Genomic DNA, 6,020 nt, shown 5'->3' on the forward strand with positions numbered 1-6,020 from the left:
ATGAAGGAACTAGTATGAGTTCTATGAACTCATCAACCCTCTCTGAATTCTCGTTGATTTCTGGACTTATCCCTGTCTGACCTTCAAAGAACACAACATCTCTGCACCTGACAATTCTCTTCTTTTCTGAGTCCCATAACCTGTACCCAAATTCTTCACTTCCATATCCAAGGAAAATACATGGAGTTGCTTTATCATCCAACTTGGATCTTTGTTCGTTTGGAATATGCACATATGCTTTGCATCCAAACACCCTTAGATGTGAGTATGAAACATTCTTCTTAGACCATACTATTTCTGGTATCTCGAATTTCAAAGGAACAGATGGAGACCTGTTTATGAGATAGTAGGCTGTGCAAACTGCTTCTCCCCAAAACTATTTTGGCAACTTTGCCATCTTCAGCGTGCATCTCACCTTTTCTACAATGGTGCGATTCATTCTCTCAGCCACACCATTGTGCTGCGGAGTTCCAGGCACTGTCTTCTCATGTTGAATACCATATTTGGTACAATATGCTTAAAATTCCTTGGAGGTATACTCTCCCCTGTTATCAAAGCGAAGACATTTCAGCTTACTGTTTGTCTCTCTTTCTACCATCACATGGAACTCTTGAAAGTAATTGAATACCTGGTCTTTTAATCTCATAAAATAAACCCACACCTTTTTAGACGCATCATCAATAAATGTTAAAAAATATCGATTGCCACCCAATGACTCCACTTCAAAAGGACCACACACATCAGAATAAATCAAGTCTAACATATTATGTTTTCTTTCTGATGTCTGACTAAAAGAGACTCGATATTGCTTACCAAATGGGCAGTAGTCGCATAGATCCAGAACCTCATCTTTGGTTGAGGGGATGTGCAGCTTCCTCACCAGAATTCACAGCCCTTTCTCACTCATGTGGCCAAGGCGTTGATGCCACAGATTTAGAGAGCTTTCAGCTTGTACTGCATTCAGATCATCTTTGAGTACCTTCACATGTTTTCTGTACAATGAGTGCCACAACTTCCCTTTTGCTACAATCATTGATCATTTGCTGAGTTTCCATTCACCACCACCAAGATAATGCTTAAATCCATCTTTGTCCAATGCATCACCTGATATCAAATTTATACGCAAATCAGGAATATGCCGCACATCTTTCAGTGTTAACCGATGCCCCTGTTCTTTCTGCAAATTAATGTCACAAATACCCACAATGCTTGAGTGACTAGTATTACCCATCTTCACTGTACCAAGATCTCCAGCCTTGTACGTGGTGAAAAACTCTTTATTCGGTGTAGCATGATAGCAAGCACCTGTATCAACTATCCACTCAACTCCTTGGTGATCTTCTACATGTAGATATTGTTCATTTTCACAAGAAAGAATAACTACATCCTCTGCAGTTACTGTGGTTGTGGTATTTCTGTTTTCATCATCTTTTTTCTGATTTTTGCCTTCATTCTGTAGTCTTTTCCAGGCTCTACAATTTTTCTTCATGTGACCTTCTTTATCACAATGATAACATTCTCTTCCCTTAGATTTTGATCTGCCTCTTGACTTGCTATGGCCTCTTGATTATTGTCGGTGTTCAGCTCTTCCACTGTTCTCTGTGACTAGGGCCTGTGCACTATTTGTATTAGTTGACTTCCTTCTTGTCTCCTCATTGAACAAGCTACTAGTAACTATACTCATAGTAAGCACACCATTCGGAGCTGCATTACTAACTGTCACAACCCATGTCTCCCAACTGTCAGGCAATGATTCCAATAGCAATAAGGTTTGTAGCTCATCTTCTAAGGTCATCTCCATCACTGATAATTGATTAATCAATCTCTGGAACTCATTTCAATGCTTAGCAACACATGTGCCTTCTCTGAATTTCAGATTTAAAAACTTTCGGATCAGAAATGCTTTGTTACCTGCCGTTTTCTGCTCATACAATGACTCTAGCTTCTTTCATAGCTCATGAGAACTTTTCTCACTTGCTACATGGTGATAAACACTATCATCAAGCCATTGTCTGATTGTGCCGACTGTTTTCCGGTTCAGTTTTATCCAATCAGCTTCAGCCATCTCTTTTGGCTTTGCACTATCTCCTTCAACTAGCTCATACAGATCCTTACAATAAAGGATGTCCTCCATTTTGGATTTCCAAATCTGCCAGTTATTGTTTGTCAGCCTGATTATAGTGCTACTGCCTTCCATCTGAACCTAAGAAAAGCACTCTTCAATAGAAAGTAAACCTAACAGCTCTGATACCACTTGTTAGGAATTTCAAGTTGAATAATACTTTCCTATTGAAATTCCTTGATCTGATTAATTTCACAAGTCAACCAAATCATACTAGCAGATCAACAAAGTAATAAAGAACACAAGATTTACGTGGAAAACCCTCTCAACACGGAGGGTAAAAAACCACGGGGGCAAAACCAACAGATTTCACTAATTAGTAAGAAACCGATACAATTGTACTTCTCAACTTTAAACCTAAAGTTGAGGTATACATATAGAGAAACTAATTTCATTCAAACCCAAACAAATCTAGGTTTGAGAAAACATGAAATTCCCTTTACAAATAAGAGAGAAATGAACCTGAGGGTAATCAAGACAAAGAAGGTGATACTCTGTTCTCCTTCTTTTCTTCTTCCTCTATATCTTCTTCTCTTCTTCTTCCTCTGTATTTTCTTCATTCTGTTTCTCTTGATCTCTTCACAGAACTCTCACTGAAAATTGTGTTAGAGAAAGAAACAAAATTAGGGTTTATTTGGTTTTTATATTGCCTAATTGGGCTGGACCCATAAGGCCCAACATAATTGTGTTACTGAACTTTCAAGATTTTATGTTGTTCTTCAATTTTTTTTTCACATTGATTACTCACATGTTCAAAAGTATTGCAGAATGCACATCTGTTTGGCCTCCATTCATATGAAATATTCATGATTGTGGGCTTACCTCTTCTGTCAATAACTGTTATTTTTTTTGTTAGAGTACTTCTAGGGTGCACTTCAATGTTTATCATAACATATGTGATGTGTTCTCTTTCTTCCGTGATTGAGTCCATATACAATGGTTTTCCTAGTAGACTAGCAAAATGACTAAGTGCTTCTGCATTGTACATATGAGCCAAAATGTTCCTTAGTTTGAACCAAATTTGAGTTGTTTCTTTCGGTTTGCTACGTAGGTTCAATCCTTCAGACCATCTTTCCAGCTTCATGAAGTTTGACCCAACATAAGTATGCTCCAACTCCAGAATATTCTCCAAATTTGTTCCCTTCTTGAACTTTAGGAAATAAGATCATTGATATTTGCAAATACCTTTTCCAGTCCAATGTGCTCTCATTACTTTAGCAAGACATCCTTAGTGATCAGGAAAGATACAAGATTTTTTATTATATAGTTACCAACAACTACATATTCCCACTCCTTAATGTATTTCTCTTCAACTTCAAGGGGTAATTTAAACTCAAAAGGAGATTTGAGAATCTCAACCTTTGGTTTAAAATCCCCCAAGTAAATTTTGCCTTTATATTGTACCTGAGTTTCAGCTTTCTGTTTAGTGTTTTTCTTCCAAACTTCATTTACTTTTCAACTGGAGTTACTTCTGATAGTGTAATTCTTGGCTTTTGGGCACTTCTTTAGCTCCCACATTGTCTCTACAAACCAACTAACTATCTTATCATATTCTTCTTTTTTAAGTAAATTCCAGTTCTGAAGGTATTGAATATTAAGTTGGGCTATAAACTGTTGAGTTTTTTCCTTGCTAAGAATAATCTCTTCTTTCGTCGCTTGAAACAACAATTTCGAAATTTGATTCCTTAGTCCGTAGAGATTAACCCTTTTATTATATTCAACCCTCTATTTTCCATCTTTGTTGACTTCTACCTGAATACTTTATGTCATTTTAGTTTTTTTCTGAGAATCTTCTCTATTTTCCTTCTGTTCTATTTTAGCATTATCAAAATTCTGTTTTTGCTCTATTTCAGCATTCTTAGAACTCTGTTTCTGCTTTGTTTCAGCCATCACTTTCTTGTTTGTATCAATTTCCCCGAATTCTTTTACTTCTTTCGCCTTAATTTTGTTCTTTTTCCCATTATTGAAGAGAATAACACAATAATAGAGAAGATTAATTGCAGAAACATTGCAATTCAGAAATCCTAAAGATTTAACGACTAAATCGCTTAGAAATACAATCTTCCAAAAACACCCAAGATTAGAGAATTAATCGACACTCACAACTAGGAAACAAGCGTCCAGAAAAGATATCGATGCAATTCTAATAGATTTAGAGTTAGCGTCACTAACTTCATGAATTGTGTCGTTCATGCAGATCGTGATGTTCGTGCCGATTGTGTTGACTGTGCCGATCGTGTTTCAATCGACGATCGACGTTTCTTGCTTTTGAATCTCTAGAACTTTTCTCTTCCTTTTTATAGGTGGGGAGGATTTGAGTTCTGATAATAAATAAACTTAATAATTGATAATTAAAATTTTTTTTGAGGAAAAACGACTTAGCGTCATTTCATTAAACATTCTCAAAAGTGGGGGAAAAAATCACGAGTTTAAGAGATCATTCTATACGTACAGACCTAGAATGATTTTGAAGTCGTATCATTCTGATTAAAAACAAAAACGTAAATGAACTATCTGATTACAATGTTTTCGTTTCTAATGATTTTAGTAAACGGTAAATTCCAATTCTTTCTGATATTCAAATTATGCTCCGTACTTGGAACTTTTCTTCACCTTCTCGCAAGTGCGCCACAATCCGAGACCATGTCTCTCTATAATTTTTCAACACTTCTGTGGGTTCTGCCATAGACTCTCTCGCATTACGTTTCTGCCAAATGTTGTAAACTACTGCTCCTAAGCCGCACTTGAATACGTTTGTTGTAAATATGTTTCTTTTGGCTTTGAGCAGTGTTGCTTCTTTGATTTCTTTTCATTAATTCGGGAAACTTATCAGCTCTAGACTCTTAGAAAATTTGTCCCAAATTTCCAATACTATACTGCAGCTCCCAAACAATTGATCAATGGTTTCTTCACTTCCGCTGCATAGAAGACAACTCACGTCTAGGAAGCTCATATACTTCCTGATACGGTCACGAGTGCTGAGTTTTTCCCAGAAGGAAAGCCATAGGATAAAGTGGTGTCGAGGAATTATCTTGGTTGACCATACGAGTGGAGTCCATTCTACTTTCTGCGCTTTTTCTCGGATTACCTTCCATATTCTCTTTGAGACCAGTTTCCCATTGTCTTTTGCATTCCATTCATAAACGTTGGGTCTGTCTCGGAGTTGTATGTTACTCATGTGATCTAGTATCCTCTGTCCTTCTAGATTTCTTCTCAAAAGTGAGTCACAATTCGCGTCTTTTACATCTCTGATTTTCGCCACTACGGAGTTCCTTCTAATACGTGTAATTTTAAAATCCTGATTGGCTGGTTTTCATACCAAGGATAGTGCCAGAACAGATTAAGAAATTTAAATTAATAGAAATTATGCAATAACTTTTAATATTCTTAATAGATAATAATTTGAAATGAAGTAGAAAATGTGTAAGGAATAAAATTATAATAACGAATATATTAATAATATAATGTCAAAACAAAAAATATGTCAAATTATGTATAAATTAAAAATTATCATATATATTATAACCTGCGGATAAATAAAAACAGATAAATAATATAAAAAAAGAAAGTATAACAAAAATAATTAAACATAAAATATTTCTTTTTCTAATCTGGTTTAAACAAAATAAATATTTGAAAATTACTTTTTAAAAAATGTAGAAGTTCTTTAGAAATATAAGTATTTAGTTTAAATATATTTTTACACACTAATCGGTATTAATTCATCGCCATTATCAACCTATCTATTACCCCTTCGCATTTTGCATCAACTGACTAAATTCCTACCATTTTATATAATTAAGCATTACTTATTATATAAATTTTTATAACTTACTAAAAAAAATTATATTAATTTATCATTATTTATTCTTATCCTCACTAAATTTTTCACCAACCA

The sequence above is a fragment of the Impatiens glandulifera genome, chromosome 6 (assembly GCF_907164915.1).
Source record: "Impatiens glandulifera chromosome 6, dImpGla2.1, whole genome shotgun sequence".
Taxonomy (NCBI): Eukaryota; Viridiplantae; Streptophyta; class Magnoliopsida; order Ericales; family Balsaminaceae; genus Impatiens; species Impatiens glandulifera.